Here is a 27,405-nt window from a genome sequence, read left to right as displayed (position 1 = left end):
TCCCGCCGGACTGAAGGGTTCGCATTCTCCCGCCTTCCTCCGGCTGCCCCGGTGATTGGTCAGTCATCTCGTGGCTGGGGGAGGTTAGAGTACGAGGGAAGGAGGAAGAGGAGGAGGGGAGGACAAACGGCAAGCTCTGCCCCGCCCCCTCTTAAAGGAGAAGTGCTGTCACCCCGCCCCTTTGCTCAGTGTAGTGTGGCGAGCCGGCTAGCTTGTGGAGGTGGTATCCTCCCGCCTCGCTCCCTTATGCCCCCCTCCCGAGTGGTCCGGAGCCCGGCCGGACTCCAGCTGCACCCTGCTGACGAACGACCTCCCCGTTGGGAGATCCAGAGCGGCGCTGCCCAGGCGTAAAATGGAGCAGTTGGCGGCCCCTTTTTCCCTTCAATATGGAGCGAGGCCAGAGGAGACTGCAGTTCCCAGAGTGCAGCGAGGCCCCGGGGCTCCCGGCATGCCGCGCGTCCAGTCTTGACTCGGCCCCGCGCCCCACAGGCCCCTCCCTCGGAGGGAAGGGCTCCCTGAGCACGTGGGCGCTGCCGGTTCGGGAGGTAGGCGCCCTCTCCTTAATTCCCGATCTGTCTGGGCTTTTTTCGGTTCTTCTTGGGGCTTCGCCTGGCGTGGACTGGTCGTGGACCCCACGTCCTGCTCGCTGGCCTGGCCCCTGCTTTAGGCGGAGATAGTAATTTTGAGGTTGTTCCCAGACCCGTCCCCCGCGACCCCCCCTCTCCTTTCTCCCCTTTCACCTGACATGCCCGCGGCCTGACGAACAGAGCCTGAAGTCCAAATAGTTTCCTTCCCCGCCCCCGAGGAAAACGTTCCCAGCAAGTAAACTCCCCTTCTCATACCGTCCTGGCGAGGAGCCGACAGGTGTCACCGAGAATCCGCGGACGAAGGGAAATTCTTGTCCAGGTGTTGCCCCCTCCCCAAACACCTATTGAGACCGTGCTGTTTTGTTCTTTTCGGATGAAGAAAACCCCGGAGGAGGGAGTCGAAGCCCGAGGTGACATAGGGTCTCCTTCAGATTTTGACTTTTGCACTTCCATATGTGGGGTCTGCCTGATGTAATTATAAGTCAATATTCTACTCTTCGAAATTTTTGTCTTCGCAAATTTAAAAGCAGTGACTGAAAGCAAACAAACTACGTTTATTAAAAAAAAAAAAAATCTACTTGGAGTCCAAAACTCGACACCTGAGAAACATGAGAGCAAAACTTCTTTTGGCAGGGATTTGAAAAATCTACCTAGGTTGGTGATGTGATGGCATCTACAGATGTCCGGTTTTTTTTCAAAACATTGTCATCATTTTCCTGCTTTGTTAACTTAGGTCATATGATGTGAAAGGAGAACTACTTAAAAATGGATTTTGTTCCATTCTCTGCTCAGCTTGGATGGCATTGGTATCTATCCTCAGTTGAAATTTTCTCCCTACTTAAATTTTACTAGAGTTTTGGGGTTTTTTTTGTTTTGTTTTTTTTGTTGTTGTTTTTAACAAAACAGCACTTTCTCAGAATCTTCACTTTGTATATATGCCATTTTGCTTTATGTTGTACTAATAATAGTAATAATAGCTAGCAAGTATCTGCTTCTTTAAAATTTATAAAGCACCTTACATACACTAACAGTTTTGATTTTCACAACAGACCGGGCATGGTAGGTGCTATTTTTAGCCACTTTTTTTTTTTTTTTAAACAGATGAGGGAACTGGAGCTGAGTGAGGTTGAAAAACTGGACCCTGAAAAACAGGATCTCACAATAAATGCCTAAGGGAGGACTTGAACTCAGGTCTTCCTTATTCCAAATTCTGTGCTACCCATTGCCATATATATGTGCCTCTGTGTGGAATTCAGTAAACATTTATTGAGGAGCAACTAGGATAAGACATTCTGCCAGGTAGAATGCGATGACTAAAAACAGTTCCTGAACTCAGAATGTACTTAGTAAAGGGAAGCTGCTTGTAGTATGCTGAGCACTAGACTTGGTTTGTAGAAGACCTGGGTTGAATTCTATCTCAGACATTTAATAGCAGACACACAGCAAATCATTTATATGATTTCCTTATCAGCAAAATGGGAATAATAAGAGCATCTACCTCACAGGGTTGTTGTGAAAGTCAAGTGAAATAATTTGTAAAGCATTATGTAAATTTTAAGGCTATCTAACATTTCATCTGTTTCTAACTGGGAGATACAATATAGACATAAATGAACACAATACAATATTATGAGAAAGGAAATCAAATGGTTTCTTTGCAAAGCAGTTTTTCTAAAATCTTTGATAACTACATTTCAATATAATTAGGTTTTTTGTAACCCTATATTTTAATTGTGCATTTAAAAATATTTGGAGGGGTCATGGACCCTACCAGAATTCACAGTGGGACAGTGTCACAAAGTGAAGACTTATTTTAGAAAGTGGTACAAGACCTGAACCTTGGGGGGAAAAAGCTAAAAATTCCTGGAATTGGGATAAGTGCTTTGGGGACTGACCTTCCAAGGTGAGGAAGCAAAAGATGAAATATTGAGTTCAAAGAAGAGCAAATGGACTGGAATACGATCTCTGGAAGAAAACAGTGTGAAGATTAAGTCTAAAAGACAGTCTGAAACCACATTGGGAAGGTCTTTAAATGAAGAATTATAAGGGCAGAAAACTATCTTTTTTTTTTCTTTTTCTATTTTTAGTTTGGCACAGTGCTATCTGGTAGATGCTTTATAAATATTGAGTTGAACTAGTTACTTTATCAATCAATAAAGATTTATGAATTGATCATTACCTGCAAGGTATCGTACTAAGTATGAGGGATACAAGAGGCTGCAAAACACAATCCCTAATTTGAAAGAGCTCGAAGTTTAATAGTTGTGGACCAGATAAATGGTCCCGTCCAGCTAAAACATTTTAGTATTTATTGTATCCTGAGTAAGTGAAGGGCTTTGTTAAATACAAACTTTGCATTTCTGAATTCTCTGTTAGAAAATTTGAGATTTAAAAGATTGTCATTAGATTTGATAAACTAGCCAAACTTTCTCAGCAACAGCAGCAGTTGTGTAGACTATCATCATGAGTGAGGCTGTTACCACATGTACATTTTGAGTGTCTCTTCTGTGCCTCCTTGTTTTTAGGCATATTTCCTTATGGAGTTGAGGAATCAGTATTTATGGAATACCTGTTACCTATGCTAGGCACTGGGCATGCCCATTGTCAATAGACACACACCTTTGTAATCCTTGATGCTTAACAAAGTACTGACTTTGGAAGTAAGTTCCAAGTTTTTTGTCTCTGTTTGCTACTGAGGAAACTTCCCTTTGTACCTTTTAAGATGTTTGTATTTTGTGGTTTTTAAGAAGTCTAGTGCCTTAGCTTTGCAGGCTCAGAAATGTCCGTTCACCCCTGAACTTTCTTCTGGACTTTATGCTCTAAAAAATTATTGAGGTCTTTGTTTATATGGGTTACATATAGGTAGATAGATAGATATTTACCATGATAGAAACTAAAACTCATCAATTAAAAAAAATAAGCATAAAAAACTCAAATAAAAACATTTTTGTGAAAAATAACTTCCAAAACAGAAATTTTAATGAAAAGATTGACATTGTTTTACATGTTTTCATAAATCTTTTTAATGATTGACTTAATAGAAAATAGCCAGATTCTCCTCATTAATCTTTTTTTTTTTTTTTTTTTGAGGCAATTAGTTTTATAAGTTTTAAGTCACTGGCCCAGGGTCACACAGCTAGTAAATGTTAAGTATCTGAGGTGGACTGTACCATTTAGTTGCTCTCTGGATTCTTATCTGTTTTTGCCTGTAATCTGTTGTGCTAAATTGTTTTGGTTTAATTCTATGAAGAAAATCCATTCTCACAGAAATGTAGTTAGAAAAGGGAGGAGTACCTTAATGGCAAGTAGCATCTTAGTTATTTTTATGAAAATAGTTTTGACCTCACACCTTGAAAGGGTCTCAGAAATCTCCAGAAGTCCCTGTACCACACTTTGATAACCATTAGTCTATATTTAAAACCTGTCTTCACTCTCTATATAACTTTCTAATGACCAAATACTTCCATGTTAACCTTTTTTGGCTTGGACAGTGCCACATTAACAGTAGCATTATTTTTTCTTTGGGACTTTGAAAATTTTCTGTTTCTTTTTGTCATTAACATCCTACTATTTCTAAGATTGGTTTTTCTTAGATATTCCCAATCAATAAAATTTTTGTAAATTACCAGTGTGCCAGGTACTGTGGATTCAAAGACAGAGAAATAGTCCTTGCCCTCAAAAAGCAACATTCTGGCTTGGGATAAGAGTAAATCATATACATATGGCAAATAGATACAAAATTTGTACAAAGTAATGGAGGATGGGAGGAGCTGTGCCTAGGGACTTCATGTAGGATGTGATACTTGAACTGAGCTTTAAAAGAATCTAAAATTGTGTGAAACAGGGTGAGAAGAGAATGCATTACAGGGAGGAGGTCTTAGCCTATCCCAGGACCCAGAAAGGAGGCAGCAAGCAGAATGGCATATGTGTGAGCCAGTTTGGCTAGTTTCTGCAAAACAAAGTCTGGAAAGGCAGGTTGGAGCCACAATGGAAAGGACTTTCCATACCAAACTTGTCTGAGGTCCACTGAGCTACAGTGGAAAGATCACTGACTAGACTCAGAGTACCTAATTTCATTTCCTACCTCTGAAGAATCCTAGTATATGACCTAAATGGATAGTTTGTTCTCTCCATTGCTAGAACTGTGATCCTTAATTTATCCTAGAAGTAAGAGAGAGCCACTGGAACATTTTGATTAGAGGAATGACATGATAAGACCTGGGCTTTAGGAATATTATTTTGGTAGGTTTGGAAAACAACTTAGGTTGCTAAGATAAATTAGTCCAATGTTGTGTGATGAAAAGATTAGGGACCTGGAAGTCAAGTCACCTGGGTTCTAAGAAGTGTTGTCTTTGCCACTAATTACCTCTTTGACTCTAGACAAACCACCTTTCTTCATCAGCAAAATGAAGAGATTGACCAGGATCTCACAATTTGAGAGTTGGTAATTAGGATGGATGCCTTGGAGTTGCTTGCTTAGGGAAGACCAGGTACCATGGGCAGATCCATCATTGATGAATATCATTTTGACCGCCAAAGGGAGGATAGAATGGAATGAGGAAGAGATGTGAGACAAGGATACTAATTAGAAGGGCACTGCAATAGTCTTGGCAAGATATAATGTAAACAAGGGTTTACTTTAAAAGAGGCAATATAAATAAAAACTAAGGTAGGGGGTACTAGTGGGTGGAAACAAAATATTGTTTGAAAAATGGAAAGTTGAAAATGGTGAAGTAACTTGCTCGAAGTCACAGGTAGTGAGGTATAGAGATGTGACTCAAACCTAGCTCTGAGATCTCTCTCCCAATGCATGCTGCCTTCTTAAATAATTATTAGAAATACTGCACTATTCTATCTTTGGTTTTGTTTGCTTATTGATTTACTGACTAGAATCCATTTGGAAGTGAGACAATCTCTGCAAACCTTAGCCAGATTCTATGGGGTCCATTCTATTTGAGTCTTGCAGTTCCCAGTGAACCTAATATAATTAAGACACTATATCTGGTAGCTTGCTGTACATAAATGTGGGCACTGGTTAATTCTTAGGAAACAGAAAGGGAAAAGTAGCTAAAGAAGAGAAAGGAAATGAGCATATTTGTTCATACTGCACATAATAAGTAAGCATCCTTACAGATCTTGGTAATGCATTGGGAGAAAGAAGGTTATATGGATATATTATGCATGTTTGTGATGAGAATTTAATTTTTTGGTATGTTTTTTGTTGTTGGAGGGGAAGGGTATATAGTATAAATGCATGCAAAATAATTTTTTGAGCAAAATAAAAGATTAAATGTTATGTCTTATACTAAATCTTATACATAATACATTTTCAATATGTTTATTGAATTTTAATGGGGTCAGAATAACATAGCTTTCAGGCCCTTTACATTATTTTCATTTTATTTATGCCTGAGAAGACAACATGTTATAATGAAATCAAGTCTGGGATAAACTTTAAAAAATAGAAACAACTTTTAAAAATAGAAAGAAAACAGATGTCTTAAATAATGTCTTGTTCCTCTAATTTTTAAACATCCTAATTCAGGAATTAATGCTCTATTATTTATGGATCTTTCAATAATAAGTCCTTTTGCCTTTTACAAAGGTATTTTAAAGTGTCCCTCCCCACCCCTATCCCCCCCCCCCCCCCAAAAAAGCAACCTGAAAGAAAAAATATGAAGAAAGAATCCTCACAAAGTCTGACAAACCCATTCTTTTGTTCTTTTATACTAAATAATGGCTTAACTAGAAATTCTGGACCATCTGAGAATAGGTTCTGTACCCTTTTGTTAACTATCAGTGTTTCCTAAATCTCTGCCTCATTAGATGAATTTAAAATTATGGAGAAAGTGAAAAAGGAGGTAGAGCCAACTAACTAGATAACCACTTCTAGTATACTATAGTAGGGATTCTTTTAGTTACTGGTTGAACTGGATAGATGCTGAGATCCCTTCTATGATAGAATGTTGTATTTCTGGTAGAAAATATCTCCACTGTGTTCTCCTTTGCATGTGTGTGTGTGTCTGTGTGTCTTATAAATCGAAACTGTTTAAGTAACTAATCCTCCAATAAGATGATCCTATATAGAAGGTACTTTTATTTGAAAAAGATATTCTGTCTTAGAAGATCGTGATACCAGACACTTGTTAAAACAGTAGAAGTGGATAGAAATCTCTGTATCTTCTTAAATTCTTAAGAATTTCTTCAATCTTGACTGCTAGGCTTTTTAGGGTAACTCCTTAGCTAAGTAGTTCAGTGGATAGACTGCTGAGCTTAGAATCAGGAAGACTCATTTTCCTGAATTTAAATCTGGCCTCAGATACAAACTAGCTACGTGACTCTGGCCAAGTCACTTAACCTAGTCTCAGTTTCCTTTCTTGTAAAATGAGCTAAGGAAATTGCAAATTACAATTTTTTTGCCAAGAAAACCCTAAACGGAGTCAGAGTCAGACACAACTGAAAAAAATGACTGAACTAAATCTTACCCCTGCTTCCTAGCTTACCTACAATGACTAATAAAAGGGTATGCTAGTACTTTCCATTGACTTTATTATAAGAGGTAGAAACAGTAGTTCTAAATTCTAACTGGAGAAGCAAATTATTAATAGTTCTGCAGGATTTTCCAAACCACTTTGTGCAGGATTTTGTCATAGTTTGTCAGAATGAAAGCTGACTTGATAATGATTCATGCCCACTGTAATATTTCAAATCTTTTATCAAAGTCTTTAGAAATTCCAGAATCCAACTTATCATTAAGTAATACTCCTTTTATGAGGAAAATGTTAAATGAGTGATTAGTAAGAAGGGATTCAAATAAAGGATGAGAATCATTGGTTAGCCTTATTACTTTAATGGTTAAAAATAAAAGAATTTTGAATAAATTCCGATATTGAAAGATATTTCAGACTACCCTTAGGTTTATATATATATATGTATATGTATATGTATATATACACATACAATTTATTATTAAGTAAATAAACCCTAAGAGATCCTATGGATAAGGGTATATTTGAACTGGTTGGTCTATTTATATATCTCAAAAATATACTTTAAAATATAAAACAACTCCTTACCCAACCCCAGCCTCTGGAGAAAAAGGTAATATAATTTTGCAGAAGAAATAACAGAGAAGCAATTACAATTTAAAGAATTTGTCAGTGTGTCCTTTTCAGTATAGGCCAGTCTTTTTACTTTAATGAAACAGTATTGCTAAGGCTTTCAAAAAACAATTAGTTCAGCCAATTGTTAATCACCTGCTGTATTTGTTGTACAGTGCAATATAGAGATAAAAGTCAAATTTCCCAAGCAGTGCTCTGTAAGATTATAAGACCAAATCCGCATAAAATATATATATAGTATTGGGTACTATTATAAGATTATACTCATTGGAGAAATGGTACTATCAGAAACTTTATGTATAAAGGACCAACACTAAAGTGAGCCAGAAGTAAATCATAAAATATTTGAATGTAGTACAAAATGTCCAGTTAGGTCTTTTCTCTAGGGACCATCTGCAAGAGGAAATTCCATAAAATAAAATATTGTGTCCCAGTTCCAGAGAGGAAAAATAAACACAATTTAAATGGTACACTTTGTATATCACTGCCCAGGAAATTTTTTTTTCTGAGTGGTTACCATGGTAACATGAACTGTTTATATAACATCAAGGGGGGAACTGGGTCACAATAGTGAAGAAGTTTAAATTTTAAAATTATTTTGTTTAGGGGGAATGGGGGAAAAAGACTAGAAGAAAAACCGTTTTTCATGCTGTATAAAATTATGTGTATGTATATATATATATATTTGTTAGCTTAAAATTCTTCAATTTTATAGAAGCAGGTATAACATACTTTTGACTTTATAAGTAAAGCTTTAAAATATGTCCAAATATAGTTTTAAAAATAATTTTTATTTGTAAATTGTTAACCCTTAGTAAAAGATTTTATGAGTTTCTATGACTCCTCTCAAAATCATGACATTGTGTTGTGTACCTCCTCAGAGGCCATATCCTTAAAGTAAAGTATTGGTACACTCATACTTAAGCCCTTTCAGTTTGGTAGATGTTTCTAGGGATGTTTCTTTGTGCTTTGCTGATATAATCTTAGTATACATACTGTGCCACCATTGCACCATGATGAAGTACTGGAATAGAAATTTGTATGGTGAGCTTTCATTTTTCATCAGTAGAGAAATTTCTTGAAGTATCTATAAAGATGAAATGAAAGCTTTTTGAAACTTTAAAATATAATTGTATCTCTTATCTATTATGGCATTTTGCACAGTAGTGTGTAGATTTTAAAATTAAATAAAACAAATAGTTTTCAGTCCTTTGAGCGTATTTTATTCCTGTTTTCTTTTGTACAAATCTCTCTTCCTGGCATTTCATCCATCTCTGTGTTCTTCTTAGAAAACAAAATGAACTCTAGCCACATAAATGTATTAGAGGATGGCAGGTCTTTTGGCCTAGACATCTCAGAAAGCAATGAGATAATAACCCAATTCTGCCCTTTCCTCCATCAGACTTTTCTCCCCTTTTAAGGAACTTATGTCTGATGGAAAGAAGTAGGAAGTAGGGTTTTGATCTGCGTAGTGGCATTTGGAAACTGTAGTGGCAGCAGTGTATGAACTAAATATGAGATGGAAATAGCAGATGAATGTAGGCTTGGTTTTAGGAGGAAAATAGCTTGTTTAGGTTGTCAGAGTTGATATATTGTGAATTCATCTGTAGGGATTGCCCTCAAATATGAATTTTCTAGTGATGAAAGTTACCTAAATTAACTCTTGATTTTATAGATAAGTACATGGAAGGCCAGAAATTAACTAATATCTGTAAAATCGCACAACCGGTTAGTGTGTGCTTCCTGTCTCACTCTGCTCCCCTTCCCTCCTTTGTGTATGTTCTCTGTGTATCCACACAGAATACCACAGTATCCACCTGTTTGTGTAACTATTGATTATATAGTTATATACAATGTGTGTGTCTATATACACACACACACACACACACACATAAACATGCATATCAGTAAACACAGTCTCACTTCCTTTGAGGGAATGAATATTTCTGAAAGTTTTAACTGAGAATTATAAATTGAATCATTTTCTGAATGACATCTGTAGCAAGATATTCCTTAGGGGAAATAGTGGAATAGTATTAAAAGGATGTCTTTCAAATTTTAAAAAATTACTTCCCTTTCTCCTTCCCCCCGATTTCTTCTGTGCCCTACCCCTCAAATTTCATGCCTCTTGACTTTTCTGCATCATTTGTTAGTTGGCCACTGTCTCCTGATGGGCTTTCCTCTGGATTTTCATGAGACTTCACTGTCCAGGTGTTCTTTTTCATTCTATTTTGATGATTTAACACATATATCATACATTCTAACTATAAAGCATCCAAGAGTTCTGTCCTATACCCTCTTTCATGGATTTTTTTTACTTAAACCACTGCATCAGCTCCTATGGAATCTTTCATTCATATACACACATTATATCCCTAGTCTCTCTTGAGCTCCAGTCCTATATTGGACTGGATTAAGGATTAAGATGTGATAAGCATCTTAAACTCAATATGTCTGAAACAAAACTCATTAATTTTACCTTCAAACTCATCCCTATTTTCTGAACTTTCATATTTTTGTTGAGAGCTCCACTCTCCTTCCAATCACTCAGGTTTGGAACGTCATCCTTGGCTTCCTCACTTCACATATGTAATTACTTGTTACTTCTTGCCTTTTCTGCCTCCATAACATCTCACATATGTCCCGGTATCTCCACATTCACTGCCTCAATCATAGCACAGGCCCTTATCTATTATCTGCACTGTTGTAGTAACTTAATTGGTCTCCCTATCTCAAGCATCCCACCAGTCCAGTTCATCTTCTATATGAGCTACCAAATTGATTTCTCTAAAGAACAGGTCTTAACTATGTGTTACCTTCCTATTCAGTTAACTCCAATGGCTCCCTATTACCTAGAATCAAATATAAAGTCCTTTGGCATTTACAGTTGTTCACAACCTGACTACATCTTACCTTTGAAATCCTTTCTTGCCATGCTCTCTACAGGCCACCCAAACTGCCCTACTTGTCATTCTTTATACACAACACTCTATTTTTAATCTTTGCCTATTCTCCATACCTGTAATTAACTCCTTCTTTACCTCTACTTCTTGGAATAGTTTCCTTCAAAACTCAGATAAAGTAGAAACCTTCAGTTACCTTTCCTGGCCTCCCTAGCCTTATCCTCCTTACCCTCCAAAGGAGATCTTCTCTCTTGTTTGTATATTCCTAAATATGTGTGCATGCTGTCTTTCCTGCTAGAATAGAATATAAGGTCCTTGAGGACAGGGACTGTTTTTGTAGGCTAGTCCTAAGTACATTGTAGGATGTTTTAATAAATTAGTTAATTCAGTCAATAATTTTAATAATCTAGTGTTTGACAAACCCAAAGACCCCAGCTTTTGGGATAAGAACTCAATGTTTGACAAAAATTGCTGTGAAAATTGGAAATTAGTATGGCAGAAACTAGGCATTGATCCTAACACCGTACACCAAGATAAGGTCAAAATGGGTTCATGATCTAGGCATAAAGAATGAGATTATAAATAAATTAGAGGACCATAGGATGGTTTATCTCAGACTTGTGAAAGAGGAAGGAATTTATGACCAAAGAAGAACTAGAGATCATTATTGATCACAAAATAGAAAATTTTGATTATATCAAATTGAAAAGTTTTTGTACAAACAAAACTAATGCAGATAAGATTAGAAGGGAAGCAATAAACTGGGAAAACATCTTTACAGTCAAAGGTTCTGATAAAGGCCTCATTTCCAAAGTATATAGAGAATTGACTCTAATTTATAAGAAATCAAGCCATTTAATTGATAAATGGTCAAAAGATATGAACAGGCAATTCTCAGACAAAGAAATTGAAACTATTTCTAGCCATATGAAAAGATGCTCCAAGTCATTATTAATCAGAGAAATGCAAATTAAGACAACTCTGAGATACCACTACACACTTGTCAGACTGGCTAGAATGACGGGGAAAGATAATGCGCAATGTTGGAGGGGATGTGGGAAAACAGGAACACTGATACATTGTTGGTGGAATTGTGAAGACAGCCAGCCATTCTGGAGAGCAATTTGGAACTATGTTCAAAAAATTATCAAACTGTGCATACCCTTTGATCCAGCAGTGTTCCTGCTGAGCTTATATCCTAAAGAGATTTTTAAAGAAGGGAAAGGGTATGTGCAAGAATGTTTGTGGCAGCCCTTTTTGTAGTGGCCAGAAACTGGAAACTGAGTGGACACCCATCAATTGGAGAATGGCTGAATAAATTGTGGTATATGAATATTATGGAATATTATTGTTCTGTAAGAAATGACCAACAGGATGATTTCAGAAAGACCTGGAGAGACTTACATGAACTGATGCTGAGTGAAATGAGCAGGACCAGGAGATCGTTGTATACTTCAACAACAAATATGATGATCAATTCTGATTGGATGTGGCCATTTTCAACAATGAGATGAACTAAATCAGTTCCAATAGAGCAGTAATGAATTGAACCAGTTACACCCAGCAAAAGAACTCTGGGACATGACTATGAACCACTACATAGAATTCCTAATCCCCCTATTTTTGTCCGCCTGCATATTGGATTTCCTTCACAGGCTAATTGTACACTATTTCAAAGTCCGATTCTTTCTGTACAGCAAAATAACTGTTTGGGCATGTATACATATATTGTATTTAATTTATACTTTAACATGTGTAACATGTATTGGTCAATCTGCCATCTGGGAGAGGGGGTGGGGAGGAGGGGAAAAATTGGAAGAAAAGGCTTGGCAATTGTCAATGCTGTAAAATTGCCCATGCATATATCTTGTAAATAAAAAGCCATAATTTAAAAAAAATTAGTTAATTAAAATGCTTTTAATTATATATTAATATCTAGAATTAGTTAAAAATAATGATATTATGTTATAAATCTTTTCATCAGGGTGAGATTCTTAATTTTTTTTTTAATTTCATGTATCCCTTTTGGCAATTTTTAAAGCCTGTAGAGTCTTCTTTAAAAAAAAAAAAAAAAAAAGTTTTTAAATAATTGAAGAAAATTCTAAATTTCAGCTAGCTATTAATGAAAATAAAGGTGTGATTTTTTTTTTCTTATCCAGATATGTAGACTCCTTTATCTAAGTACAGACCACTTGGTGGATATCTTGGATCCCAAGTCAAGAACTCCTGCTTTAGTGACAGGTTCCTGTTGGAAAGCAAGTGCCCTGTAGTTTTAGCAATAGTTTTAGTACATTGTCTATTTTAAAGCCCTAGCTGATAAGATATAAGCCAGGTGCATAGCCGCTTTCATTCCTACTCTAAAAAGAATTTTTTTTTTTTAATGTAATGGCCTAGGTGGACTTATTAGTACATTAAAGGTAATATCACAGTTAATTTAACCTATATCTTCTTTATAGAAGTGTTTGGCTTAAAAGAAGGTTCACAAAATTTGTTATTTCCATAAATTCAGATTCTGCATTGTTAGTCTCCCATAAGCAGGAAAATCAGTGTTCCTTGTTTTGAAATAAACAATAGATATGGATAATGAAATGTATATTCCTAAAAAGTTCTAATGTAATCTAATTTTAGTATTGTAAATCCCTTTGTATAATAAAAATCCTCAAATCTTGCAGAGCAAAAAATATTCTTACAATGCTACTCATAATTATACTTATCTGTTCTACACATTCACACACTCATATTTTTTGTATAAAGTAGAAACTAATTGTAGAGTTGTAGTTTACTTAATTTGTCTATTTCCTAATAATGCCCTCTGTTGGTATTTTGAGGGAATACCAAATTAAACAATTTTTCCCACAGAATCACTAGATCAACTAGTCTCTAAACATCTCATTGGCTGATACATTAAATAACTATTGCAGACAACAACACACACACACACCCACGAACACAATTTGATTAGTACTAGGTCCCAGTCATTGGATCCAAAGATTTTTGCCCAGAGAATCATAAAGAACTCAAATATGTATTGTGGTATTTATGGAAGTGTTATTCACTGAAGGCTTTTCTTGAAGTGTATGTGGATTTTGGATTTCAAAGAAAGTAATTTGTCTTTACCATAAGAGAAGGAAGAAGTTTATCAAGTTCCATAAAGTAGCCAAGGAGTATGAGCAGTAGCCCAGAAATGTCAGGGGTGCTGCCTCCTAGGATTTATCATGGTGCTGAACTGATGCATTCTTCCCATGAAGCGAGTTGGAGGCAGAGCCCTTGCTTCTGAGAAAGTCATATTGATGTGAAATGGAAGAAGTGCCTTATAGCCTTCATCTGTGTATGATAGCTTCTGTTTGTTAAGCACATGGAGAAGAGATGCTTCAATTAGCTGTATAATCAGAGCCAAGCATGCCTTCAAAAAGACTCGTTAGCCTTGGAATGATCTCTTTTCCTAGTCTTGTCTGTGTTCTGATAGTATGGCTTTTTTACTGATGGTATCCAAGGAGACACAATATGGTAAGAGGAGGAATGAGGTCTTTTTCTCATGGAGGGCTGTGTAGCCCTGAGAAATAGAACTTGGTCTATGGCCCCCTGCATCTGTTCCTTTCCTTTCTGCCCAGAAGCTATGGTGCCTAGAGAAGCAAGAAGTAACCTTTAGGAGTCAGCCCAACTGTAGCTGAGACTAGAACTCATCCAATTGTCATACTGCATCTGGATATGAACTTGGTGGGATTAATGTAACATCAGAACTGAGTTCATTTGGAGCTCACTATCCTCCAGAGGAACAGAGGCATGAAGGAGAGGGTGACCCCTCCTTGTCTCCAAATGTTGAGGCAAAGCATTTGTACTTTTATTATTGCTACATCTTAGAAGGAAGTAACCCTTTATAAAAAGTTAATTGAAGTTAAGTGGTTAAATAGAATGGGAGCACTAGTTAGTAGTATCTAACAATGGGAGAACACAGCTGGTATGCTCAGATCTAGTAAAGAAGAGATGATGATGGTCAAGAAGAGATACACACTGATGTTTCAGGTACTCCTAGAAACCTGAATAGGGGATGTAGCAGTCTGGCTCTGGGAAAGTGGGCCAAAAAATACTCCCTACAATCGTGATTATACACCTTAGAAAACCAGCTTTTATTATTTGTTTCATGGTGCTTTTTGCCTGAGTAGAATGGAGACTCCTTTAGGGAAGGTACAATGGCATTTTTGTGTTTATGTTTGTAACTTCTAATACAGTGCTTTGCATGTGGTAGAAAATTAATAAATGTTTATTGAATTGAGTTGAACTCTTCAGAAGATCTGTGATTCCATCAGCCTTGAAAGCTACCTGGTGCCCAGCTGTCTAGCTATTATTGAATCCTTTATGGCATAGAAATTGATCCAAGAATAGTGGAAGTTCTTTTTTAAATAGAATGGAAGTGTTTTGTTTTGTTTAATAAAATGGAAATTATTAGCTAGTGAGCCCAAAAAAGTTGAAAAGGAAAACAAACCAAAATAATTCAAGAATTATTTTCCTTTGCAGAAAGCATATGGGAAAAAGAAGCAAGGTTCCAATATTAGCAAATAAGGAGAAAGTGGAAACTGGGAATTGCAAGACTCAGCATTTCTTTCCTCACTGTACCATATATTTATATGTTTTTTTTCCTACCAACCACCCTAGTACTATAAATTCAGGCATACCTACCTCAGAGATAGTGTGGGTTTAATTCAGAACAACACAATAAAATAAATATCACAGCAAAGCAAATCACACATTTTTTGTTTCCCCAATGCATGTAAGTTACTGTACTCTATTAAGTGCAAAATAATATTATGCCTGAAAAATACAATATACATACCTTAATTAAAAATACTTTATTGCTATTTTTAAAATGGTAATTATTATCTTAGCCTTCAGTGAGTCATAACTTTTTGCTACTGGAAGATCCTGCCTCAGTGTTGATGGCTCCTGATTGATTAGGGTGGCTGAAGAGTAGGATGATTGGGGCAGTTTCTTAAAATAAGACAACATTGAAATTTGCCACATCAGCTGATTCTTCCTTTTACATTCCTTCTAGCATACAGTGCTGTTTGACTACGTTTTACACACAATTGAACATCTTTTAAAAATAGAAGTCAGCCCTCCCAAACTCTTCCGCTGCTTTATTAACCTAGTTTATGTAATATTTTCTTCAATACTTTTATGTTTCAGGAAATAGGGAGACCTGAGGAAAAGAATAGACACGAAGTGGCCAATCTGTGGAGCAGTCAAAACACACAAACCATTTATCAATTGCTGTCTTACCCAGTCAGGGTTTGTGGTTTCCTCCAAAGCAATTAACAATGGTAATATCAAAGATCAGTGATCTCAGATCACCAAAACATAATGATGATGATGAAAAAGTCTAATATATTGCAAGATTTACCAAAATGTGACAGATCCTATATGAGCACATGGTGTTGCAAAAATATCACTGATAGATTTATCTGATGCAGGATTGCCACAAATTTTCAATTTTATTTAAAAAGAAAAAAAAAAAAAAAACAATATCTGCAAAGTGGCAAAGTGCAATAAAGTGAAATACACCATTACAAGGTATGACCGTACTAATCATTGAAGGGTGCTGCTTCCTTTATTAATTTCTTTTCAAAACTGAGTAGTCAAACTTAGATGCTAGAGATTCTTTTTTCTTTCTTTTTTTTGGGGGGGAGAGGGAATTTCCACTGAGCCCTTCTCTTCAAGATTACATTGGTTAATGGAAGTATACTTATTCTATATAGACTCCCCCCCAAAAAAAACAAAACAAAACAAAAAAAAAAAAAAACAACAACAGCTCAGCCGACTAAATATTGACAACTCAATGATTGTTATATTTCCCATTTTTAGAAAGTAGCTAATATTTAATTCCTCCCTGACATTAATAAAGGATTCATCAGTCAACAAAAACATCTGTTTGCATTTATCAAGAAATATTGCATTACCCCAAAATATACATTAGATCAGTGGTCCTCAAACTTTTTAAATAGGGGGCCAGTTTACTGTCCCTCAGACTGTTGGAGGGCCCGACTATAGTAAAAACAAAAACTCACACTCTGTGTCCGCCCCTCAGCCCATTTGCCATAACCCGGCGGGCCACATAAACATCCTCAGTGGGCTGCAGTTTGAGAACCCCTGCATTAGATAGTCTTTTTTGGAAGAAAGACAAGATTCTGTTTTGCTCCATTCAAATGCCTTTTGGAATTCAACAAATCTTGGTATTCTCTACCTTTTGAATTCTTTAATACAGTGTCTGTTATGGAAAATTGTGTCCCCTTATATTTTCATCTGAGAAACCCTTGAGAGAAAGAGGAAGAATTTTTATGGTATATATTTCTATTAATTTTATTACTTATGCTACATTTTTTCTATACACATATCTCCTCTATTAGAATTCCTTGTGATCAGAAGTGACTAAAAATTAGAAGATTCTTGTGAATAGAGATTGTTTCATTTTTTGTACTTGTATCCCCAGCATCTAGCACAGTTCCTGACACATAGTAGATGTTTAATATATATACTTGTTGATTGTTTGTATCAGATATATTCTTATGCAGAGTTAAATAAACAGAACCAGGAAAACATGTCCTCAATAACTATGCCAATGAAAAATGGAAAAAAAAATCAAAACTAAACATTATAACTACAAAGGTTATCTCAGAGAAGAGTTGAGAAAATGCATCTCTCCTGTGTCTCTCCTTTGTAGGTGTAGGGTACTATGAGTATGGAATGTTGCAAATACTATTAGACACCATTGATTGGTAGATTTTTATTGGGTTTTTTCCTCTCTTATTAGTTATTGCAAGAGATGGCTCAAATACAAAAGGAGAAGGGAGAAAGATTTTTATGAATGAAGGTGATATAAAAATAAAGATACCAATAAAATAAGATTTAAGAAAATTGAATGTTATAGAAATATTATACATGTGTTCCATTTCCCATTTATTTGTTGTCCTGTCAGCTTCATTTTAGAATGCTTTTGAAGTGATGTTGGGTCTCATACTATTTTCTGTAGACTTACTTTCCCTTCCACTGCTTTTTGCTGCCTTATGGTATTAGTCAAAATTGTCATTTCTCTTGAATACTGTTTTTCTCCATTTGACAAAGAGATGAAGAATTTCCAGCTAAGATAATTTCAATGTACTTTAGGCTTCATTTTCTAGTGACTTTATTTAAGTTAAAGCTTTTCAGTAGTGATAACTAAGGCCAATATCTTTGCCTTTTTTTCTATTGAATAAGTCACTTTGAAGCTGATGAAGTTGTTCTTGCCTTTTCAACTTTACACCTCTTCTAAATTGATTTAATTTTTACCTTTATTGTAATCCATCCATGGTCTGACTGCACATTGACAATTTTATCTTATTTTTGTATACACCAGATTACTGGGCAAGGTCCAAATGTTGAGGAGTTTCTGTGGATGACCAGGATCCTCCAGATTCCAGATGACATCCTGATTTTATCAAGTCTGGAATATTTCAGAATCTCTTAAAGAAGACCAGTCATACCCAAATCCAGTCTAATTATCCACACTGGAAAACTAAGTGGATAGAGAATATTTGCCATCCAGAAGCCAAATTATAGTTGGTCAGTCTTGGGAGAATCTCTGAATGATATATTAGTTATTCATGCCTCCCATAGATTATGTGGTATATTATTCCTGTCTTTTTTCCTATACCAGTTTACCCTCCAAAGGCTGACTTCGTCCCACAAGTTCCCTTCGTTTGTTTTTCTCTCCACTTTCTCCCTTTACAATAACTGTCTCTAGCCCTGACCTTTCTTCATCTCTGAAATCACCCTTTTATGACCTGTCTAACATCTAGTTCCACCCCCCTCCTCCTAAATGCCTCAAATTTGTTGCTCTTCCCTCAGGCTCTCTCATCTGATTTTCTGTTGCTTAGCTGCAATCATTATGTGTGCCATTAAGGTTAAAACCTTAATGTCATCCTTTATTTCTATCTGTCACTTGCCTCCCAAGGTTATCACATCATTTCTAATTCTATATCATCTTATATATGTCCCACTAATAAGCCCTAATTACTTTTCACCTGCACTATCCTATAGCTCCAATACGCAACTTTCTAAGACTTTTAAGTTGCAGAGGAAGGCGTTGATCTGCATGAATTAAGGGAAATTTCTTAAAGGGTCCTTCCTCCCTTGATCAAAGCACAAGTCTGGTCTTCTTTGCATAGGGCAATTTAAAAAAATTTAAATGTATCACCATTATATTAGGAGAATTGACCTAGAAGACAAGAAAACCTGGGTCTGAGTTCTACTTCTGTTGAGCAAATCACTTCTCAGTATTCTAGGTACTTCTCTAATATTCTCCGTTGCAGAAAAGAGGCCAATCTATATTCGTGTCCTCCTCTGGAAATTTCCTATACCAGTGAAGCCTTCTAACTGATTTCCCTTTCTCTTGTTCTCTTGTCCCCAAATCCAGCCACGCTGCTATTGAAAAAACCTTTCTGAAGTACCAATCTGTCATCATTCCCCTGCTCAGAAACCTATAATGGCTCTAGTAGTTACAGAATGAAGCTACTTACCATTCCCAAATTCAACAAATGTTTTCCTACTTCCAATCATATTTTCTTCCTCTCCATCTGGAATGCCTTCACATCTAAAGGATGAAATTTTACCCATTCTTCAAGGTCCAGTATTTTTTCCCTCCTTTTTGAATCTCCAAATTCCTTTAGCTCAAAGGAATCTATTCCTTTTTTGTGTTCTTACGATACTTTGCTCATACTCCTATAGCATTTAACATCTTATGTTGTTTTGGATAGTTGTAGCTAGGTCTTGTTTATTCAGAGACTTTATAGTTCATAGAATCCTATAGTAGGAAGGGACCAACTAGTCTAACCTATATTGGATTTGTAAATCATTGCCTTCCTTCTCAAGACAGCATCTAAAATGGTCAAGCAGCTGTCATTGGAATATCTCATTGACAAGAAACTTAATATTTCTAAAAATCCCAGTTGTTAAAATGGGTCCATGATTTAGGCATAAAGAATAAGATCATAAATAAATTAGAGGAACATAGGATAGTTTACCTCTCAGATTTGTGGAGGAGAAAGGAATTTGTGTCCAAAGGAGAACTAGAGATCATTATTGATCACAAAATAGAAAATTTTGATTACATCAAATTAAAAAGCTTTTCTACAAACAAAACTAATGCAAACAAGATTAGAAGGGAAGTAACAAATTGGGAAAACATTTTTACAGTTAAAGGTTCTGATAAAGGCCTCATCTCCAAAATATACAGAGAATTGACTTTAATTTATAAGAAATCAAGCCATTCTCCAATTATAAATGGTCAAAGGATTTGAACAGACAATTTTCAGATGATGAAATTGAAACTATTTCCACTCATAGGAAAGAATGTTCCAAATCACTATCAGACAATTGCAAATTAAGACAACTCTGAGATACCACTACACACCTGTCAGATTGACTAAGATGACAGGGACAAATAATGATGAATGTTGGAGGGGATGTGGGAAAACTGGGACACTGATGCATTGTTGGTGGAGTTGTGAAAAGAATCCAACCATTTTGGAGAGCAATCTGGAATTATGCCCCAAAAGTTATCAAACTGTGCATACCCTTTGATCCAGCAGTGCTACTACTGGGCTTATATCCCAAGGAAATACTAAAGAGGGGAAAGGGACCAGTATGTGCAAAAATGTTTGTGGCAGCCCATTTTGTAGTGGCTAGAAATTGGAAAATGAATGGGTGCCCATCAATTGGAGAATGGTTGGGTAAATTATGGTATATGAATGTTATGGAATATTATTGTTCTGTAAGAAATGACCAACAGGATGACTACAGAGAGGCTTGGAGAGACTTAAATGAACTGATGCTGAGTGAAATGAGCAGAACTAGGGGATCATTATACACTTCAACAATGATACTGTATGAGGATGTATTCTGATGGAAGTAGATATCTTCAACAAAGAGAAGAGATAATCCAATTCTAATTGATCAATGGTGGACAGAATCAGCTACATCCAGAGAAGGAACACTGGGAAATAAGTGTAAACTGTTAGCATTTTTTGTTTTTCTCCCCAGGTTATTTTTATCTTCCGAATCCAATTCTTCCTTTGCAACAACAACAAAATTCGGTTCAGCACATATATATTGTACCTATGATATACTATAACATTTAATATGTATGGGAATGCCTGCCATCTAGAGGGAGTGGAGGGAAGGAGGGGAAAAATTCGGAACAGAAGGGAGTACAAGGGATAATGTTGTAAAAAATTACCTATGCATATGTACTGTCAAAAAATGTTATCATTATAAAATTAATTTTAAAAAAAATTTTTTAAATCCCAGTTGTTAGATTTTTACCTTATATTGAGCTAAAATTTGTCTTACTGCAACTTTTGTACATGGCTCCTACTTCTGAAGTCTATTTGCAGAGTGGGTCTCCTACCTCTCCTTCATCTAAATCCATTCAAATAATTGGAACAAATTGTGCTTCAGGATAGGGTTAGGGTGGGGGAAAGATTGAGAAAGTCAGGATGATCATCAGATTTAGAAAATGTAAAAATTATAGTTCAAGCAATAAAGTAAAAAAAAAGAGGGATCAGCTGAGAAAAAGGCAAAGGACAAAGTGTGAAAGGCTTAACGAAGAAAGAAGTGGCTTGAGATAATTCTGAAACAGCACATCTTACTGGAGATCAACTACATTTCAGGAATAACATCCACAAGTTCTTTTACTATACCAACACACCAGGCAACTTTAATTCTACCTTCCTTGAATCTTGTTCAATACCTTCTCTCCCCATCTTTGACTGTTCAGCTCCATACTTTAAAGCTCAATTCAAACGCTGCCTCCTCTAGGTAACTTACCCTGGTCCCTTCCTTTCCCCCAGTAAATATCTTGTGTTTCCTCAGAAATATCTAATCTTCTTGTAACATCATTCATTAGAGCTGTTTTGATGTTATCCATCCCTTTCCCTCTCTTCCCATTAGACTAAGCTTGGAGTGACTGACATCGAAAATTTTCAGTTTAACCCAGTACCTAGACTAGGAATGACTTCCTCTGACCATCTATAGCACTTTGTTTTGCCGCTTTCTAAGGCTCTAATCTATTTTTGTATACCATGTTAACTGTGCTTATATATTCCATGCAGGCAAAATTTATTTAGAACCAAGGTTGAGTAGTGGAAAGAGGGCTGAAATTAAAAGTTGGAATGCTTAGATTCATATTCCAGAGCCAACACTTAACAATAAGTTTTCAGATCTCTAAGACTTAGTTTTCTTATTTATAATACTACTTGTACCTGTGGGAAAAGTGCTTTATAAAGCCAAAGAGTTCCATAAATATAGAATTGTCTGCACAAAAGCATTTCTGAATTTGTACCTTAATTTGAATATACTTAATTTGAATTTATATCTCTGTGCTTGGCCCAACCCTTTGCACATAGTAGGAATTAAATGTTTGTTGAACTAATATAAATTGAATTAGCATGAATTATATACCTTTATGTATGAGAATAAGGATGGCCGGGGTAGCTAGGTGGCGCAGTGGATAGAGCACCAGCCTTGAATTCAGGAGGACCCGAGTTCAATTCTGATCTCTGACTCTTAACACTTCCTATCTGTGTGACCCTGGGCAAGTCACTTAACCCCAGCCTCAAAAAAAAAAAGAAAAAAAAAAAAAAGAACAGAGAATAAGGAAGGCCTATTTTTATGCAATACTCTTATTTTTTTATGCCAAACTGATGAGGTTCTAGTGGCAGTCAGAGAGTTGTGGAAATCCCCTTTTGGTCAGAGGCACAGGTTCTTTGTGAAAGAATTCACGAACCCAAAGAGTCTTACGGGCAAAAATGGAAGTTTATTGTTGCATGAGAAGTTAGCTTTGCCAAGAGACTGACTTTTTTAGTGGCAAATTCCTATTAGGGAAATGGAGCCTGGCACTGAGAAGAGAATGTCTTCTCAGCGGGCAGGGTCCTGGCAGCTATACCAAAGGACAAGGCCTACTAGTCCTGCTTTGGACATTTTGCAAAGAAATAAGTAAACAGAAACCTATTATATGAGCAGATCTTGGTGGGGAGGGGTGAGAGGGGAGGTCTGGGGCAGTTTGAGCTGATCAGACCAAGATCTCCCAAATGAAATTGCTTTGAAGGCTTTTTCAGCCTGAATTTGAATAGAGATTGGCTATCAGTGGAGGTGATTTGCCTCCAGTCGGATGACACCACTTTACTTGTCTGGGGAGATATGCTTCCTAAGAGGACCTGAGATGGGAATCTCCTTTCTTTACAGATCAAAGGGTACACAATTTTAGAATGTTAATTTTACGGATTAAAGGGAACACCATTTCCCACCCTCATCAAAACTACATTAAAATTTAGAACTTGAATGTCAAATACCGTTTGAAAGAATTGAAAATGAAAAAATAATTCTGGATTTCACGTGATGTGATTTGAGGACAAATCATTTTATGTATAATCATATCTGTGGGCTCAAAATTTGTGCCAAGCACTTTGTGAAATCTTAATAGAATCTTCATGTAAAACTTTCTGACAAGCCCCACACTTCCTGAAATATGTTTCATTATTTCTTCAGATATTGTCTGCAGAAGCTGCTTTTTCTTTCCACCAAATAGTAATGAACCCTGAAAGTTATAAGTGTGATTGAACATGTTCTCATTAATGGATACTATAAAGGTAGTCCAGTTAGTGGAAATTGTCCTTACTTTTTATTTCCTATTCCTTACTCTGGTTGATTAAAAAAACTTATGTCAAAGTTGTTCATCCCCAAATGTGATCAACTAAGTAATCCAATAAAAGGCTGAAACTATTGAATAGAGTACTGATTAGAGAACACACAGAGTTACCATGAAGATGAAAGAAGTGTTAGCTTTTTTCTAGTTAGCTTCTAGTTAGCTAACTGTCATTCCTAACTATCTTCAAACATTTTAGAATTCATGAGTTCCAGTGTTCTGTCTTTTCCCTAAGGAAAGGACTCAATTTACTGTTTATCCGGCTGTACATACTAGATTTCTTTTTAAAGGTATAGAGACATTAAGTTTTTTTGAAATAACTTTTCAAATTTAGCCAGAGCTACAAGTTAAAGAAACACTGCAATAAACTGAAAGATCCTTTCTAAGTGCTAATATTTTTATTAGTTTCTGAAAATGGGACCATCAGTGTACCTACTTCACCATCTGTTTCAGCTCATCTAAGCAAGTCACTATCTGAACCTCAATATGCTCTTTCTTAAGGGCCCAGATGATTCCCCTAGCTGAAGGTGATCTCTTCCTCTTCCTAAATTTTCTTAGATCTCTTTATCTGGATTTTTCTTTTGTCCTGGAAAATATGCTGTCTCTAAGGATCAGAATGATGTCTCCAGTGTTTATTGTGTTTTCCATGAATTCTTGTTTCAGTGTAAAATGAGAAATGTTGATTAAATAATTTTTGGTCATGATTAGCTCTATGATATTTATCACATGCTTTTTTATATTATATTTTCCCTTCTCTCCCATTAGATTATAAATTCCAACTGTAAAATTTGTGCTTTTTTACCCTATCCTCTTTGCCCAGATCACAATATTTTTACATAATTGGTGCTTAAATGTTTATTGAACAGAATTGAATTTGTTGAAAGGCATCCACTCAAATCACCAACTACCTTGGTTTGTATCCTCTTTACTATTTCAGTAATCTCCTGCTTTATTTCCCTATTCAGTATACCTTCCAGGTAGCAACCAAAGTGATATTCCTTATGTGCATATGTAACTATGTCACTGTTTTACTCAAATTATAGTCACTTGGGATTACTTCTAGAGTCTATTGTAAATTCCTCTGGCATTTAGTACCCTTCACATCTTGACTCCAACCTCCCTTTCCATCCTTATTACACATCAATAATTTTTACACAATCTAGAATCCAATTAGACTGCTAGTAATTTCCTTATATATGGCACTCCATTTCCAATTTCCATGCCTTTGAACATCCTCTCCCCCACCATCTCTGTCACTTAGAATCCCCAAATTCCTTCAAGAATCAGCTCAAACTCAGATTCTGCTACTAGAGATATACGTTCAGAAGATCAAAAGATTTTATACGTATATATATATATTACATACATACACACACATATATATATATTACACACACACATGTATATATTACACACACACACTCATATATATATATGTATCTATATATATATATAGATACATATATATATATATATATATATGTATATATAATACATACATACACACACACACACGTATATCTCAAAGCATTTAGATAAGTATATGGTACTCTGTGCCAGGTACTATTCTAAATGCTTTTTAAATATCTCTTTGGATCATCACAACAACCTTAAGATGTAAATGCTGATATTATTCCTTCATTTTAGTCTAAGAAAACTGAAGTAGACAGCGGTTAAGTGACTTGCTAGTAAGTGTCTGAGACTAAACAAAATATGGTACATAAATGTAATGTTACATTACTGTGCTGTAATAAGTAACAATATAAGTTAATACTGGAAAGCATGGGAAGACTTAGATGAACCAATGAAAAGTAAAGTTAAGCAGAACAAAGAAACATTAAGACTACAGCGAGATAAATGGAAGAAATGACAACCACAAAATAGCTAAATGTGAATTTTGCAAAATTATAAAGATTAAGCTTGATCCTAAAGAAGAAATAGGAGAAAACACTTCTCCCCACTCCTTTGTAGAGGTGGAAGTATAGGAAGGGTGAGAGTACATGGGTTTGAAATGTTGCATATAATGTCAAATGTTTTCAATTTATTGATTGGTTTTATTGAATTTTTTTCCTCTTCTTTTTGAAAAACTATTTGTTTTAAGGGAAGGTTCCCTGGCAGAAACAAATATAGTAATACAGGGAGAAGTTTAGGTGATATATAAAAAAGATCAATAAAATTATATTTTAAAAAGAATTACATTTTAGTTTATAGGTTGGAGAAGCAAGGTGGGCTGGATCTTAGAAGGTTTGAAAGGAAGAAGGGTGATAACTATTAAAGGTTTAAGGGTAGGAGAGTGACATGATAGATAATGTTTTAGAAAGATTCATCTGTCAGAGGTAAGCAGATTCCTGAAGTTAAAAATTGCAATCAAGAAAGAACACTGTTAATTAGGTTTCAGTGTTGTAATCAATTAGAATTTATATAACAAAATTGATCTGATTGATTTTATAATTATCATTATGCTATATAACAATTAGATACAAATGAAAAATATTTTTCCTCAATAACTCTTAAGAATTTTTTTTAACATATCCAGTTTTATAGTTGTTGGGTTTTTTCTATTCTACTTACTATTGGTGTTTATAAATAGTATTGACATAGTTTTCTCTGTTGCATAATTTTATTGTAATTTCACATGCTAAAATCCACTAAAAGGTAGATTTCTAGTATTCCCTATGTTCTTACCACCCCATCTCTTCTGCTGTGACCCAAAGTAAATTCTCTTGTTGGGTCCTATAAATTTCCCTCAACCTGAAGTCTATGGAAAAAAAAAAAAAAAAAAGTCTCTTACTTTTCTTAGGTCTCTCTTCTACTTGGAGTTCTTTCTTCTGGTGGTCCCTGGGCAGTGGGGTCGAGGAATAGGAAGCACCATATTAATTTTATTTTATGGAGTAGATTAGGTGAAAAATTAATTTCTTCTTGGTGCAAATGTAATGTCACTTTTAAAACGGCTCTTCTCTCTCAGCAGAATGAAGAACAACTTTTGTATGCTCCTTGATCCTGTCCTGGAATTCCACATTTACTTCCCTTATTTTTCCCTTGCTAGGATTCCATTTCATTGCCAATCCCCAATATATCCCCATGAAGATTATGATAATAGCTTATGTGGCAGACAAATGGTATGTAGGCAGAAGGCATAACCTGCTCAGTTGATAGAGCTCCCCACATGGAAAAGGCCAAAGAGCCTGCTTCTCGGAGAATTGTGATGACTGATAAAAGTACTTTGAGGAAACTTTGAAACATACATTTAGTAGACATTCAGACTGGTTCTGGTATTATCATCTATTCCTAAATGATAACAGAAGCCTCTTTGATTGGCTCTAAAGGCAGAGCAAGAACTGGGAAGCATTCAGAAAGTCCTGTTCAGTCTAGTCATTTCTGACTTGATTTGCCACTTTTTTTCAGTTAACTTTTTGTGGTCCTCTTCCGTAAAAGGGGAGACAATAGTGTAACCAGAGGGGCCTTGGGCCCTCTCTCTCTCTCTAAGGATTATATATGATCACATCAATCAGTAATCAGCAAACACATATTAAACTCCTATTATGTGCCAGCTATTCTGTTAAGTGCCACAAATAAGGGTTCTGGGTCTTTGCTTTCATATTTATTCTTTTAAAAAAAAAATTTAGTTAAATGAATTAGCCAATATGACCTTGTGAATTTTGAAAGATCAGGAGAGCTGTCTGAGTATTGGAGAGTTCAGGGAATGCAGAGATTGGGACTATGCTGGGTTTTTATAGCCAGCCCAGCACAGAAAGCCTAGAAAAAAGAGGAGTGATCTTTGGAGTCCAGCCCTCTTGCACAGGAGAAAAGGGTTCATTTGTTAACCATGTTCAACATGTAGGATCAAAGCTATGTAAACATTGTAAATCCAAAGCTACTTTTCCCAGAGACTGAGCCATTAGAGAGAGAATGTACATTCAAGATATTGGGAGGAAATATGTTTATTTTTGTCCTTACTATATTGAAAGCAAATGCCCTCTTGTAAAAAATAATAGATGTTAAGTAAATGGTTAAATGGAACTAGTATGCTAGTCTTTGACAGTTAACAGTATGGGAACAGA

At 35.9% G+C, this 27,405-nt stretch overlaps 1 long non-coding RNA gene across 1 annotated transcript; it reads left to right on the top strand.

Annotated features, from left to right (window-relative positions):
* The first annotated feature begins 44 nt into the window (after positions 1-44).
* Positions 45-25,811, top strand: LOC141546010 (uncharacterized). The gene is made up of 3 exons (XR_012483209.1): positions 45-545; positions 15,796-15,929; positions 17,999-25,811. It is a non-coding gene; the product is annotated as an uncharacterized LOC141546010 (long non-coding RNA).
* The last annotated feature ends 1,594 nt before the right edge of the window (positions 25,812-27,405 follow it).

The sequence above is a fragment of the Sminthopsis crassicaudata genome, chromosome 6, assembly GCF_048593235.1.
Source record: "Sminthopsis crassicaudata isolate SCR6 chromosome 6, ASM4859323v1, whole genome shotgun sequence".
NCBI classification, from domain to species: Eukaryota; Metazoa; Chordata; class Mammalia; order Dasyuromorphia; family Dasyuridae; genus Sminthopsis; species Sminthopsis crassicaudata.
Note: the sequence above shows the minus strand (reverse complement) of the source record. Positions and strands in the feature narration are given on the sequence as shown.